The sequence below is a fragment of the Taudactylus pleione genome, unplaced genomic scaffold, assembly GCF_031769625.1.
Source record: "Taudactylus pleione unplaced genomic scaffold, aTauple2 ptg000392l, whole genome shotgun sequence".
NCBI classification, from domain to species: domain Eukaryota; kingdom Metazoa; phylum Chordata; class Amphibia; order Anura; family Myobatrachidae; genus Taudactylus; species Taudactylus pleione.
This window is the reverse complement of record NW_028284793.1, coordinates 7,160,020-7,179,854: the sequence shown is the minus strand read 5'-3', so window position 1 is coordinate 7,179,854 and position 19,835 is coordinate 7,160,020.

Here is a 19,835-nt window from a genome sequence, read left to right as displayed (position 1 = left end):
TCCACTATGAAATCACAATGTTACTCCTATTATGATGTCACACTGTGACCCCCATTTTAACATCAAATCTTAACTACCATTATAACATCAGAATGTCATTCTCATTATTAAACCACTTTTGTACTCCATTATGACATGACAATGTCACTCGCATTATGATGTCACACTGTAAACCCCATTTTAACATCAAATCTTAACTCCCATTATGACATCACAATGTCACTCACATTATGATGTCACAATGTCCTTCCCATTTTTTGTCACATAGGCACTCCCATTATGACATCACAATGTCATTCTCATTAATAAACCACTTTAGTACTTCCACTATGACATCACAATGTTACTCCCATTATGATGTCACACTGTGACCCCCATTTTAACATCAAATCTTAACTACCATTATAACATCACAATGTCATACTCATTATTAAACCACTTTAGTACTCCATTATGACATCACAATGTCCCTCACATTATGATGTCATACTGTAAACCCCATTTTAACATCAAATCTTAACTCCCATTATGACATAACAATGTCATTCTCATTAATAAACCACTTTAGTACTTCCACTATGACATCACAATGTTACTCCCATTATGATGTAACAATGTGAACCCCATTTTAACATCAACTCTTAACTCTCATTATGACATCACAATGTCATTCTCATTATTAAACCATTTTAGTACTCCCATTATTGCATCACAATGTCACTCGCATTATGATGTCACACTGTAAACCCCATTTTAACATCAAATCTTAACTCCCATTATGACATCACAATGTCATTCTCATTATTAAACCATTTTACTACTCCCATTATGACATCACAATGTCACTCGCATTATGATGTCACACTGTAAACACCATTTTACATCAAATCTTAACTCCCATTATGACATAACAATGTCATTATCATTAATGAACCACTTTAGTACTCCCATTATGACATCACAATGTCACTCACATTATGATGTCACAATGTCCTTCCCATTTTTTGTCACATAGGTACTCCCATTATGACATCACAAGGTCATTCTCATTAATAAACCACTTTAGTACTTCCACTATGACATCACAATGTTACTCCTATTATGATGTCACACTGTGACCCCCATTTTAACATCAAATCTTAACTACCATTATAACATCACAATGTCATACTCATTATTAAACCACTTTAGTTCTTCCATTATGACATCACAATGTTACTCACATTATGATGTCACACTGTAAACCCCATTTTAACATCAAATCTTAACTCCCATTATGACATCACAATGTCATTATCATTAATAAACCACTTTAGTACTCCCATTATGACATCACAATGTCACTCGCATTATGATGTCACAATGTCCTTCCCATTTTCTGTCACATAGGCACTCTCATTATGACATCACAATGTCATTCTCATTAATAAACCACCTTAGTACTTCCACTATGACATCACAATGTTTCTCCCATTATGATGTCACACTGTAAACCCCATTTTAACATCAAATCTTAACTCCCATTATGACATCACAATGTCATTCTCATTATTAAACCATTTTAGTACTCCCATTATGACATCACAATGTCACTCGCATAATGATGTCACACTGTAAACACAATTTTAGCATCAAATCTTAACTCCCATTATGACATCACAATGTCATTCTCATTAATAAACCACTTTAGTACTTCCACTATGATATCACAATGTTTCTCCGATTATGATGTCACACTGTAAACCCCATTTTAACATCAAATCTTAACTCCCATTATGACATCACAATGTCTTTCTCATTATTAAACCACTTTTGTTCTCCATTATGACATCACAATGTCACTCGCATTATGATGTCACACTGTAAACCCCATTATAACATCAAATCTTAACTCCCATTATGACATCACAATGTCATTATCATTATTAAACCATTTTACTACTCCCATTATGACATCACAATGTCACTCGCATTATGATGTCACACTGTATACTCCATTTTAACATCAAATCTTAACTCCCATTATGGCATAACAATGTCATTATCATTAATGAACCACTTTAGTACTCCCATTATGACATCACAATGTCACTCAAATTATGATGTCACAATGTCCTTCCCATTTTTTGTCACATAGGCACTCCCAATATGACATCACAATGTCATTCTCATTAATAAACTACTTTAGATCTTCCATTTTTACATCACAATGTTACTCCCATTATGATGTCACACTGTAAACCCCATTTTAACATCAAATCTTAATTCCCAATATAACATCACAATATCATTCTCATTATTAAACTACTGTAGTACTATCAATATGACATCACAATGTCAATCGCATTATGATGTCACAATGTAAACCCCATTTTAACATCAATTCTTAACTCCCATTATAACATCACATTGTCATTCTCATTAATAAACCACTTTAGTACTTCCAATATGACATCACAATGTTACTCCCATTATGATGTAACAATGTGAACCCCATTTTAACATCAAATCTTAACTCCCATTATAACATCACAATGTCATTCTCATTATTAAACCACTTTAGTACTATCAATATGACATCACAATGTCAATCGCATTATGATGTCACAATGTAAACCCCATTTTAACATCAAATCTTAACTCCCATTATGACATCACAATGTCATTCTCATTATTAAACCATTTTAGTACTCCCATTATTGCATCACAATGTCACTCGCATTATGATGTCACACTGTAAACACATTTTAACATCAAATCTTAACTCCCATTATGACATCACAATGTCATTATCATTAATAAACCACTTTAGTACTCCCATTATGATATCACAATGTTACTCCCATTATGATGTCACACTGTGACCCCCATTTTAACATCAAATCTTAACTCCCATTATGACATAACAATGTCATTCTCATTAATAAACCACTTTAGTACTTCCACTATGACATCACAATTTACTCCCATTATGATGTAACAATGTGAACCCCATTTTAACATCAACTCTTAACTCTCATTATGACATCACAATGTCATTCTCATTATTAAACCATTTTAGTACTCCCATTATTGCATCACAATGTCACTCGCATTATGATGTCACACTGTAAACCCCATTTTAACATCAAATCTTAACTCCCATTATGACATCACAATGTCATTCTCATTATTAAACCATTTTACTACTCCCATTATGACATCACAATGTCACTCGCATTATGATGTCACACTGTAAACACCATTTTACATCAAATCTTAACTCCCATTATGACATAACAATGTCATTATCATTAATGAACCACTTTAGTACTCCCATTATGACATCACAATGTCACTCACATTATGATGTCACAATGTCCTTCCCATTTTTTGTCACATAGGTACTCCCATTATGACATCACAATGTCATTCTCATTAATAAACCACTTTAGTACTTCCACTATGACATCACAATGTTACTCCTATTATGATGTCACACTGTGACCCCCATTTTAACATCAAATCTTAACTACCATTATAACATCACAATGTCATACTCATTATTAAACCACTTTAGTTCTTCCATTATGACATCACAATGTTACTCACATTATGATGTCACACTGTAAACCCCATTTTAACATCAAATCTTAACTCCCATTATGACATCACAATGTCATTATCATTAATAAACCACTTTAGTACTCCCATTATGACATCACAATGTCACTCGCATTATGATGTCACAATGTCCTTCCCATTTTCTGTCACATAGGCACTCTCATTATGACATCACAATGTCATTCTCATTAATAAACCACCTTAGTACTTCCACTATGACATCACAATGTTTCTCCCATTATGATGTCACACTGTAAACCCCATTTTAACATCAAATCTTAACTCCCATTATGACATCACAATGTCATTCTCATTATTAAACCATTTTAGTACTCCCATTATGACATCACAATGTCACTCGCATAATGATGTCACACTGTAAACACAATTTTAGCATCAAATCTTAACTCCCATTATGACATCACAATGTCATTCTCATTAATAAACCACTTTAGTACTTCCACTATGATATCACAATGTTTCTCCGATTATGATGTCACACTGTAAACCCCATATTAACATCAAATCTTAACTCCCATTATGACAGCACAATGTCATTCTCATTATTAAACCACTTTTGTTCTCCATTATGACATCACAATGTCACTCGCATTATGATGTCACACTGTAAACCCCATTATAACATCAAATCTTAACTCCCATTATGACATCACAATGTCATTATCATTATTAAACCATTTTACTACTCCCATTATGACATCACAATGTCACTCGCATTATGATGTCACACTGTATACTCCATTTTAACATCAAATCTTAACTCCCATTATGGCATAACAATGTCATTATCATTAATGAACCACTTTAGTACTCCCATTATGACATCACAATGTCACTCAAATTATGATGTCACAATGTCCTTCCCATTTTTTGTCACATAGGCACTCCCAATATGACATCACAATGTCATTCTCATTAATAAACTACTTTAGATCTTCCATTTTTACATCACAATGTTACTCCCATTATGATGTCACACTGTAAACCCCATTTTAACATCAAATCTTAATTCCCAATATAACATCACAATATCATTCTCATTATTAAACTACTTTAGTACTATCAATATGACATCACAATGTCAATCGCATTATGATGTCACAATGTAAACACCATTTTAACATCAAATCTTAACTCCCATTATAACATCACATTGTCATTCTCATTAATAAACCACTTTAGTACTTCCAATATGACATCACAATGTTACTCCCATTATGATGTAACAATGTGAACCCCATTTTAACATCAAATCTTAACTCCCATTATAACATCACAATGTCATTCTCATTATTAAACCACTTTAGTACTATCAATATGACATCACAATGTCAATCGCATTATGATGTCACAATGTAAACCCCATTTTAACATCAAATCTTAACTCCCATTATGACATCACAATGTCATTCTCATTATTAAACCATTTTAGTACTCCCATTATTGCATCACAATGTCACTCGCATTATGATGTCACACTGTAAACACATTTTAACATCAAATCTTAACTCCCATTATGACATCACAATGTCATTATCATTAATAAACCACTTTAGTACTCCCATTATGATATCACAATGTTACTCCCATTATGATGTCACACTGTGACCCCCATTTTAACATCAAATCTTAACTCCCATTATGACATCACAATGTCATTCTCATTATTAAACCACTTTTGTACTCCATTATGACATCACAATGTCACTCGCATTATGATGTCACACTGTAAATCACATTTTAACATCAAATCTTAACTCCCATTATGACATCACAATGTCATTATCATTATTAAACCATTTTACTACTCCCATTATGACATCACAATGTCACTCGCATTAATAAACCACTTTAGTCCTTCCACTGTGACATCGCAATGTTACTCCCTTTATGATGTCACACTGTGAACACCATTTTAACATTAAATCTTAACTCCCATTATAACATCACAATGTCATTCTTATTAATAAACCACTTTAGTTCTTCCATTATGACATGACAATGTCACTCGCATTATGATGTCACACTGTAAACCCCATTTTAACATCAAATCTTAACTCCCATTATGACTTCACAATGTCATTATCATTAATAAACCATTTTACTACTCCCATTATGACATCACAATGTCACTCGCATTATGATATCACACTGTAAACACCATATTAACATCAAATCTTAACTCCCACTATGACATAACAATGTCATTATCATTAATGAACCACTTTAGTACTCCCATTATGACATCACAATGTCACTCACATTATGATGTCACAATGTCCTTCCCATTTTTTGTCACATAGGCACTCCCATTATGACATCACAATGTCATTCTCATTAATAAACCACTTTAGTACTTCCACTATGACATCACAATGTTACTCCCATTATGATGTCACACTGTAAACCCCATTTTAACATCAAATCTTAACTCCCATTATGACATCACAATGTCATTCTCATTATTAAACCATTTTAATACTGCCATTATGACATCACAATGTCACTCGCATTATGATGTCACTCTGTAAACACCATTTTAGCATCAAATCTTAACTCCCATTATGACAACACAATGTCATTATCATTAATAAACCACTTTAGTACTCCCATTATGACATCACAATGTCACTCACATTATGATGTCACAATGTCCTTCCCATTTTTTTGTCACATAGGCACTCCCATTATGACATCACAATGTCATTCTCATTAATAAACCACTTTAGTACTTCCACTATGACATCACAATGTTACTCCCATTATGATGTCACACTGTAAACCCCATTTTAACATCAAATCTTAACTCCCATTATAACATCACAATGTCATTCTCATTAATAAACCACTTTAGTACTTCCACTATGACATCACAATGTTACTCCCATTATGATGTCACACTGTAAACACATTTTAACATCAAATCTTAACTCCCATTATGACATCACAATGTCATTCTCATTATTAAACCACTTTAGTACTATCAATATGACATCACAATGTCAAGCTAATTATGATGTCACAATGTAAACCCCATTTTAACATCAAATCTTAACTCCCATTATGACATAGCAATGTCATTATCTTTAATGAACCACTTTAGTACTCCCACTATGACACCACAATGTTACTCCCATTATGATGTCACACTGTAAACACATTTTAACATCAAATCTTAACTCCCATTATGACATCACAATGTCATTATCGTTAATAAACCACTTTAGTACTCCCATTATAACATCACAATGTTACTCCCATTATGATGTCACACTGTAAACCCCATATTAACATCAAATCATAACTCCCATTATGACATCACAATGTCATTATCATTAAAAAACCATTTTACTACTCCCATTATGACATCACAATGTCACTCGCATTATGATGTCACACTGTAAACACCATTTTAACATCAAATCTTAACTCCCATTATGACATAACAATGTCATTATCATTAATGAACCACTTTAGTACTCCCATTATGACATCACAAAGTCACTCACATTATGATGTCACAATGTCCATCCCATTTTTTGTCACATAGTCACTCCCATTATGACATCACAATGTCATTCTCATTAATAAACCACTTTAGTACTTCCACTATAACATCACAATGTTACTCCAATTATGATGTCACACTGTTACCCCATTTTAACATCAAATCTTAACTCCCATTATGACATCACAATGTTATACTCATTATTAAACCACTTTAGTACTCCATTATGACATCACATTGTCCCTCACATTATGATGTCATACTGTAAACCCCATTTTAACATTAAATCTTAACTCCCATTATGACATCACAATGTCACTCTCATTATTAAAGTACTTTAGTTCTCTCACTATGACATCACAATGTCACTCGCATTATGATGTCACAATGTACTTCCCATTTTTTGTCACATAGGCACTCCCATTATGACATCACAATGTCATTCTCATTAATAAACCACTTTAGTTCTTCCATTATGACATCACAATGTTACTCCCATTATGATGTCACACTGTAAACCCCATTTTAACATCAAATCTTAACTCCCAATACAACATCACAATATCATTCTCATTATTAAACCACTTAAGTACTTCCACTATGACATCGCAATGTTACTCCCTTTATGATGTCACACTGTGAACACCTTTTTAACATAAAATCTTAACTCCCATTATAACATCACAATGTCATTCTTATTAATAAACCACTTTAGTTCTTCCATTATGACATCACAATGTTACTCACATTATGATGTCACACTGTAAACCCCATTTTAACATCAAATCTTAACTCCCATTATGACATCACAATGTCATTATCATTAATAAACCACTTTAGTACTCCCATTATGACATCACAATGTCACTCGCATTATGATGTCACAATGTCCTTCCAATTTTCTGTCACATAGGCACTCTCATTATGACATCACATTGTCATTCTCATTAATAAACCACTTTAGTACTTCCACTATGACATCACAATGTTTCTCTCATTATGATGTCACACTGTAAACCCCATTTTAACATCAAATCTTAACTCCCATTATGACATCACAATGTCATTCTCATTATTAAACCATTTTAGTACTCCCATTATGACATCACAATGTCACTCGCATAATGATGTCACACTGTAAACACAATTTTAGCATCAAATCTTAACTCCCATTATGACATCACAATGTCATTCTCATTAATAAACCACTTTAGTACTTCCACTATGATATCACAATGTTTCTCCCATTATGATGTCACACTGTAAACCCCATTTTAACATCAAATCTTAACTCCCATTATGACATCACAATGTCATTCTCATTATTAAACCATTTTACTACTCCCATTATGACATCACAATGTCACTCGCATTATGATGTCACACTGTAAACACCATTTTACATCAAATCTTAACTCCCATTATGACATAACAAAGTCATTATCATTAATGAACCACTTTAGTACTCCCATTATGACATCACAATGTCACTCACATTATGATGTCACAATGTCCTTCCCATTTTTTGTCACATAGGCACTCCCATTATGACATCACAATGTCATTCTCATTAATAAACCACTTTAGTACTTCCACTATGACATCACAATGTTACTCCCATTATGATGTCACACTGTGACCCCCATTTTAACATCAAATCTTAACTACCATTATAACATCACAATGTCATACTCATTATTAAACCACTTTAGTACTCCATTATGACATCACAATGTCCCTCACATTATGATGTCATACTGTAAACCCCATTTTAACATCAAATCTTAACTCCCATTATGACATAACAATGTCATTCTCATTAATAAACCACTTTAGTACTTCCACTATGACATCACAATGTTCTCCCATTATGATGTAACAATGTGAACCCCATTTTAACATCAACTCTTAACTCTCATTATGACATCACAATGTCATTCTCATTATTAAACCATTTTAGTACTCCCATTATTGCATCACAATGTCACTCGCATTATGATGTCACACTGTAAACCCCATTTTAACATCAAATCTTAACTCCCATTATGACATCACAATGTCATTCTCATTATTAAACCATTTTACTACTCCCATTATGACATCACAATGTCACTCGCATTATGATGTCACACTGTAAACACCATTTTACATCAAATCTTAACTCCCATTATGACATAACAATGTCATTATCATTAATGAACCACTTTAGTACTCCCATTATGACATCACAATGTCACTCACATTATGATGTCACAATGTCCTTCCCATTTTTTGTCACATAGGTACTCCCATTATGACATCACAATGTCATTCTCATTAATAAACCACTTTAGTACTTCCACTATGACATCACAATGTTACTCCTATTATGATGTCACACTGTGACCCCCATTTTAACATCAAATCTTAACTACCATTATAACATCACAATGTCATACTCATTATTAAACCACTTTAGTTCTTCCATTATGACATCACAATGTTACTCACATTATGATGTCACACTGTAAACCCCATTTTAACATCAAATCTTAACTCCCATTATGACATCACAATGTCATTATCATTAATAAACCACTTTAGTACTCCCATTATGACATCACAATGTCACTCGCATTATGATGTCACAATGTCCTTCCCATTTTCTGTCACATAGGCACTCTCATTATGACATCACAATGTCATTCTCATTAATAAACCACCTTAGTACTTCCACTATGACATCACAATGTTTCTCCCATTACGATGTCACACTGTAAACCCCATTTTAACATCAAATCTTAACTCCCATTATGACATCACAATGTCATTCTCATTATTAAACCATTTTAGTACTCCCATTATGACATCACAATGTCACTCGCATAATGATGTCACACTGTAAACACAATTTTTGCATCAAATCTTAACTCCCATTATGACATCACAATGTCATTCTCATTAATAAACCACTTTAGTACTTCCACTATGATATCACAATGTTTCTCCGATTATGATGTCACACTGTAAACCCCATTTTAACATCAAATCTTAACTCCCATTATGACATCACAATGTCATTCTCATTATTAAACCACTTTTGTTCTCCATTATGACATCACAATGTCACTCGCATTATGATGTCACACTGTAAACCCCATTATAACATCAAATCTTAACTCCCATTATGACATCACAATGTCATTATCATTATTAAACCATTTTACTACTCCCATTATGACATCACAATGTCACTCGCATTATGATGTCACACTGTATACTCCATTTTAACATCAAATCTTAACTCCCATTATGGCATAACAATGTCATTATCATTAATGAACCACTTTAGTACTCCCATTATGACATCACAATGTCACTCAAATTATGATGTCACAATGTCCTTCCCATTTTTTGTCACATAGGCACTCCCAATATGACATCACAATGTCATTCTCATTAATAAACTACTTTAGATCTTCCATTTTTACATCACAATGTTTCTGCCATTATGATGTCACACTGTAAACCCCATTTTAACATCAAATCTTAATTCCCAATATAACATCACAATATCATTCTCATTATTAAACTACTTTAGTACTATCAATATGACATCACAATGTCAATCGCATTATGATGTCACAATGTAAACCCCATTTTAACATCAAATCTTAACTCCCATTATAACATCACATTGTCATTCTCATTAATAAACCACTTTAGTACTTCCAATATGACATCACAATGTTACTCCCATTATGATGTAACAATGTGAACCCCATTTTAACATCAAATCTTAACTCCCATTATAACATCACAATGTCATTCTCATTATTAAACCACTTTAGTACTATCAATATGACATCACAATGTCAATCGCATTATGATGTCACAATGTAAACCCCATTTTAACATCAAATCTTAACTCCCATTATGACATCACAATGTCATTCTCATTATTAAACCATTTTAGTACTCCCATTATTGCATCACAATGTCACTCGCATTATGATGTCACACTGTAAACACATTTTAACATCAAATCTTAACTCCCATTATGACATCACAATGTCATTATCATTAATAAACCACTTTAGTACTCCCATTATGATATCACAATGTTACTCCCATTATGATGTCACACTGTGACCCCCATTTTAACATCAAATCTTAACTCCCATTATGACATCACAATGTCATTCTCATTATTAAACCACTTTTGTACTCCATTATGACATCACAATGTCACTCGCATTATGATGTCACACTGTAAATCACATTTTAACATCAAATCTTAACTCCCATTATGACATCACAATGTCATTATCATTATTAAACCATTTTACTACTCCCATTATGACATCACAATGTCACTCGCATTAATAAACCACTTTAGTCCTTCCACTGTGACATCGCAATGTTACTCCCTTTATGATGTCACACTGTGAACACCATTTTAACATTAAATCTTAACTCCCATTATAACATCACAATGTCATTCTTATTAATAAACCACTTTAGTTCTTCCATTATGACATGACAATGTCACTCGCATTATGATGTCACACTGTAAACCCCATTTTAACATCAAATCTTAACTCCCATTATGACTTCACAATGTCATTATCATTAATAAACCATTTTACTACTCCCATTATGACATCACAATGTCACTCGCATTATGATATCACACTGTAAACACCATATTAACATCAAATCTTAACTCCCACTATGACATAACAATGTCATTATCATTAATGAACCACTTTAGTACTCCCATTATGACATCACAATGTCACTCACATTATGATGTCACAATGTCCTTCCCATTTTTTGTCACATAGGCACTCCCATTATGACATCACAATGTCATTCTCATTAATAAACCACTTTAGTACTTCCACTATGACATCACAATGTTACTACCATTATGATGTCACACTGTGACCCCCATTTTAACATCAAAATTTTAATCCCATTATGACATCACAATGTCATACTCATTATTAAACCACTTTAGTACTCCATTATGACATCACAATGTCCCTCTCATTATGATGTCACACTGTAAACCCCATTTTAACATCAAATCTTAACTGACATTATGACATCACAATGTCACTCTCATTATAAAGTACTTTAGTTCTCTAACTATGACATCACAATGTCACTCGCATTATGATGTCACAATGTAATTACCATTTTTTGTCACATATGCACTCCCATTATGACATCACAATGTCATTCTCATTAATAAACCACTTTAGTACTTCCACTATGACATCACAGTGTTTCTCCCATTATGATGTCACACTGTAAACACCATTTTAACATCAAATCTTAACTCCCATTATGACATCACAATGTCATTCTCATTATTAAACCATTTTAGTACTCCCATTATGACATCATAATGTCACTAGCATAATGATGTCACACTGTAAACACAATTTTAGCATCAAATATTAACTCCCATTATTACATCTCAATGTCATTCTCATTAATAAACCACTTTAGTACTCCATTATGACATCACATTGTCACTCACAATATGATCTCACACTGTAAACCCCATTTTAACATCAAATCTTAACTCCCATTATGACATCACAATGTCAATTTCATTAATAAACCATTTTACTACTCCCATTATAACATCACAATGTCATTCTCATTAATAAACCACTTTAGTACTTCCACTATGACATAATGTTACACCCATTATGATGTCACACTGTGACCCCCATTTTAACATCAAATCTTAACTCCCATTATGACATCACAAAGACATTCTCATTATTAAACCACTTTAGTACTCCCATTATGACATCACAATGTCATTATCATTAATAAACCACTTTAGTACTCCTATTATGACATCACAATGTCACTCACATTATGATGTCACAATGTAGTTCCCATTTTTTGACACATAGGCACTCCCATTTTGACATCACAATGTCATTCTCATTAATAAGCCACTTTAGTACTTCCACTATGACATCACAATGTTACTCCCATTATGATGTCACACTGTGACCCCCATTTTAACATAAAATCTTAACTCCTATTATGACATCACAATGTCACTCTCATTATTAAAGTACTTTAGTTCTCTCACTATGACATCACAATGTCACTCGCATTATGATGTCACAATGTACTTCCCATTTTTTGTCACATAGGCACTCCCATTATGACATCACAATGTCATTCTCATTAATAAACCACTTTAGTTCTTCCATTATGACATCACAATGTTACTCCCATTATGATGTCACACTGTAAACCCCATTTTAACTTAAAATCTTAACTCCCGTTATGACAACACAATGTCATTCTCATTATTTAACCATTTTAGTTCTCCCATTATGACATCACAATGTCACTCGCATTATGATGTCACACTGTAAACACCATTTTTGCATCAAATCTTTTCTCCCATTATGACATCACAATGTCATTCTCATTAATAAACCACTTTAGTACTTCCACTATGACATCACAATGTTACTCCTATTATGATGTCACACTGTGACCCCCATTTTAACATCAAATCTTAACTACCATTATAACATCACAATGTCATACTCATTATTAAACCACTTTAGTTCTTCCATTATGACATCACAATGTTACTCACATTATGATGTCACACTGTAAACCCCATTTTAACATCAAATCTTAACTCCCATTATGACATCACAATGTCATTATCATTAATAAACCACTTTAGTACTCCCATTATGACATCACAATGTCACTCGCATTATGATGTCACAATGTCCTTCCCATTTTCTGTCACATAGGCACTCTCATTATGACATCACAATGTCATTCTCATTAATAAACCACCTTAGTACTTCCACTATGACATCACAATGTTTCTCCCATTACGATGTCACACTGTAAACCCCATTTTAACATCAAATCTTAACTCCCATTATGACATCACAATGTCATTCTCATTATTAAACCATTTTAGTACTCCCATTATGACATCACAATGTCACTCGCATAATGATGTCACACTGTAAACACAATTTTTGCATCAAATCTTAACTCCCATTATGACATCACAATGTCATTCTCATTAATAAACCACTTTAGTACTTCCACTATGATATCACAATGTTTCTCCGATTATGATGTCACACTGTAAACCCCATTTTAACATCAAATCTTAACTCCCATTATGACATCACAATGTCATTCTCATTATTAAACCACTTTTGTTCTCCATTATGACATCACAATGTCACTCGCATTATGATGTCACACTGTAAACCCCATTATAACATCAAATCTTAACTCCCATTATGACATCACAATGTCATTATCATTATTAAACCATTTTACTACTCCCATTATGACATCACAATGTCACTCGCATTATGATGTCACACTGTATACTCCATTTTAACATCAAATCTTAACTCCCATTATGGCATAACAATGTCATTATCATTAATGAACCACTTTAGTACTCCCATTATGACATCACAATGTCACTCAAATTATGATGTCACAATGTCCTTCCCATTTTTTGTCACATAGGCACTCCCAATATGACATCACAATGTCATTCTCATTAATAAACTACTTTAGATCTTCCATTTTTACATCACAATGTTACTGCCATTATGATGTCACACTGTAAACCCCATTTTAACATCAAATCTTAATTCCCAATATAACATCACAATATCATTCTCATTATTAAACTACTTTAGTACTATCAATATGACATCACAATGTCAATCGCATTATGATGTCACAATGTAAACCCCATTTTAACATCAAATCTTAACTCCCATTATAACATCACATTGTCATTCTCATTAATAAACCACTTTAGTACTTCCAATATGACATCACAATGTTACTCCCATTATGATGTAACAATGTGAACCCCATTTTAACATCAAATCTTAACTCCCATTATAACATCACAATGTCATTCTCATTATTAAACCACTTTAGTACTATCAATATGACATCACAATGTCAATCGCATTATGATGTCACAATGTAAACCCCATTTTAACATCAAATCTTAACTCCCATTATGACATCACAATGTCATTCTCATTATTAAACCATTTTAGTACTCCCATTATTGCATCACAATGTCACTCGCATTATGATGTCACACTGTAAACACATTTTAACATCAAATCTTAACTCCCATTATGACATCACAATGTCATTATCATTAATAAACCACTTTAGTACTCCCATTATGATATCACAATGTTACTCCCATTATGATGTCACACTGTGACCCCCATTTTAACATCAAATCTTAACTCCCATTATGACATCACAATGTCATTCTCATTATTAAACCACTTTTGTACTCCATTATGACATCACAATGTCACTCGCATTATGATGTCACACTGTAAATCACATTTTAACATCAAATCTTAACTCCCATTATGACATCACAATGTCATTATCATTATTAAACCATTTTACTACTCCCATTATGACATCACAATGTCACTCGCATTAATAAACCACTTTAGTCCTTCCACTGTGACATCGCAATGTTACTCCCTTTATGATGTCACACTGTGAACACCATTTTAACATTAAATCTTAACTCCCATTATAACATCACAATGTCATTCTTATTAATAAACCACTTTAGTTCTTCCATTATGACATGACAATGTCACTCGCATTATGATGTCACACTGTAAACCCCATTTTAACATCAAATCTTAACTCCCATTATGACTTCACAATGTCATTATCATTAATAAACCATTTTACTACTCCCATTATGACATCACAATGTCACTCGCATTATGATATCACACTGTAAACACCATATTAACATCAAATCTTAACTCCCACTATGACATAACAATGTCATTATCATTAATGAACCACTTTAGTACTCCCATTATGACATCACAATGTCACTCACATTATGATGTCACAATGTCCTTCCCATTTTTTGTCACATAGGCACTCCCATTATAACATCACAATGTCATTCTCATTAATAAACCACTTTAGTACTTCCACTATGACATCACAATGTTACTCCCATTATGATGTCACACTGTAAACACATTTTAACATCAATTCTTAACTCCCATTATGACATCACAATGTCATTCTCATTATTAAACCACTTTAGTACTATCAATATGACATCACAATGTCAATCTCATTATAATGTCACAATGTAAACCCCATTTTAACATCAAATCTTAACTCCCATTATGACATCACAATGTCATTATCATTAAACCATTTTAGTACTCCCATTATGACATCACAATGTCACTCGCATTATGATGTCACACTGTAAACACATTTTAACATCAAATCTTAACTCCCATTATGACATCACAATGTAATTATCATTAATAAACCACTTTAGTACTCCCATTATGACATCACAATGTCAATCGCATTATGATGTCACAATGTAAACACATTTTAACATCAAATCTTGACTCCCATTATGACATCACAATGTCATTATCATTAATAAACCACTTTAGTACTCCCATTATGACATCACAATGTTACTCCCATTATGATGTCACACTGTGACCACCATTTTAACATCAAATCTTAACTCCCATTATGACATCACAATGTCATTCTCATTATTAAACCACTTTAGTACTATCAATATGACATCACAATGTCAATCGCATTATGATGTCACAATGTAAACCCCATTTTAACATCAAATCTTGACTCCCATTATGACATCACAATGTCATTCTCATTATTAAACCATTTTAGTACTCCCATTATTGCATCACAATGTCACTCGCATTATGATGTCACACTGTAAACACATTTTAACATCAAATCTTAACTCCCATTATGACATCACAATGTCATTATCATTATTAAACCATTTTACTACTCCCATTATGACATCACAATGTCACTCGCATTATGATGTCACACTGTAAACACCATTTTAACATCAAATCTTAACTCCCATTATGACATAACAATGTCATTATCATTAATGAACCACTTTAGTACTCCCATTATGACATCACAATGTCACTCAAATTATGAAGTCAAAATGTCCTTCCCATTTTTTGTCACATAGGCACTCCCATTATGTCATCACAATGTCATTCTCATTAATAAACCACTTTAGTACTCCCATTATGACATCACAATGTTACTCCAATTATGATGTCACACTGTGTCCCCCATTTTAACATCAAATCTTAACTCCCATTATGACATCACAATGTAATTCTCATTATTAAACCACTTTTGTACTCCATTATGACATCACAATGTCACTCGCATTATGATGTCACACTGTAAACCCCATTTAAACATCAAATCTTAACTCCCATTATGACATCACAATGTCATTATCATTATTAAACCATTTTACTACTCTCATTATGACATAACAATGTCATTATCATTAATGAACCACTTTAGTACTCCCATTATGACATCACAATGTCACTCACATTATGATGTCACAATGTCCATCCCATTTTTTGTCACATAGGCACTCCCATTATGACATCACAATGTCATTCTCATTAATAAACCACTTTAGTACTTCCACTATGACATCACAATGTCACACGCATTATGATGTCACACTGTAAACCCCATTTTAACATCAAATCTTAACTCCCATTATGACATCACAATGTCATTATCATTAATAAACCATTTTACTACTCCCATTATGACATCACAATGTCACACGCATTATGATGTCACACTGTAAACCCCATTTTAACATCAAATCTTAACTCCCATTATGACATCACAATGACATTCTCATTATTAAACCACTTTAGTACTATCAATATGACATCACAATGTCAACCAAATTATGATGTCACAATGTAAACCCCATTTTAACATCAAGTCTTAACTCCCATTATGACATAGCAATGTCATTATCATTAATGAACCACTTTAGTACTCCCACTATGACACCACAATGTTACTCCCATTATGATGTCACACTGTAAACACATTTTAACATCAAATCTTAACTCCCATTATGACATCACAATGTCATACTCATTATTAAACCACTTTAGTACTCCATTATGACATCACAATGTCCTTCACATTATGATGACACAGTGTAAACCCCATTTTAACATCAAATCTTAACTCCCATTATGACATCACAATGTCACTCTCATTATTAAAGTACTTTAGTTCTCTCACTATGTCATCACAATGTCACTCGCATTATGATGTCTCAATGTACTTCCCATTTTTTGTAACATATGCACTCCCATTATGACATCACAATGTCATTCTCATTAATAAACCACTTTAGTACTTCCACTATGACATCACAATGTCACTCAAATTATGATGTCATACTGTAAACACATTTTAACATCAAATCTTAACTCCCATTTTGACATAACAATGTCATTCTCCTTATTAAACCACTTTAGTACTATCAATATGACATCACAATGTCAACCTAATTATGATGTCACAATGTAAACCCCAGTTTAACATCAAATCTTAACTCCCATTATGACATCACAATGTCATTATCATTATTAAACCATTTTAGTACTCCCATTATGACATCACAATGTCACTCGCATTATGATGTCACACTGTAAACACATTTTATCATCAAATCTTAACTCCCATTATGACATCACAATGTCATTATCGTTAATAAACCACTTTAGTACTCCCATTATGACATCACAATGTTACTCCCATTATGATGTCACACTGTAAACCCCATATTAACATCAAATTTTAACTCCCATTATGACATCACAATGTCATTATCATTAATAAACCATTTTACTACTCCCATTATGACATCACAATGTCACTCGCATTATGATGTCACACTGTAAACCCCATTTTAACATCAAATCTTAACTCCCATTATGACATCACAATGTCACTCTCATTATTAAACCATTTTACTACTCCCATTATGACATCACAATGTAACTTGCATTATGATGTCACTCTGTAAACACCATTTTAGCATCAAATCTTAACTCCCATTATGACATCACAATGTCATTCTCATTAATAAACCACTTTAGTACTTCCACTATGACATCACAATGTCCACTATGACATCACACTCAAATTATGATGCCACATTGTCCTTCCCATTTTTTGTCACATAGGCACTCCCATTATGACATCACAATGTCATTCTCATTAATAAACCACTTTAGTACTTCCACTATGACATCACAATGTTACTCCCATTATGATGTCACACTGTGACCACCATTTTAACATCAAATCTTAACTCCCATTATGACATCACAATGTCATTCTCATTATTAAACCACTTTTGTACTCCATTATGACATCAGAATGTCACTCGCATTATGATGTCACACTGTAAACCCCATTTTAACATCAAATCTTAACTCCCATTATGACATCACAATATCATTATAATTAATAAACCATTTTACTACTCCCATTATGACATCACAATGTCACTCGCATTATTATGTCACAATGTCCTTCCCATTTTTTGTCACATATGCACTCCCATTATGACATCACAATGTCATTCTCATTAATATACCACTTTAGTACTTCCACTATGACATCACAATGTTACTCCCATTATGATGTCACACTGTAAACCCCATTTTAACATCAAATGTTAACTCCCATTATGACATCACAATGTCATTCTCATTATTAAACCATTTTAGTACTGCCATTATGACATCAC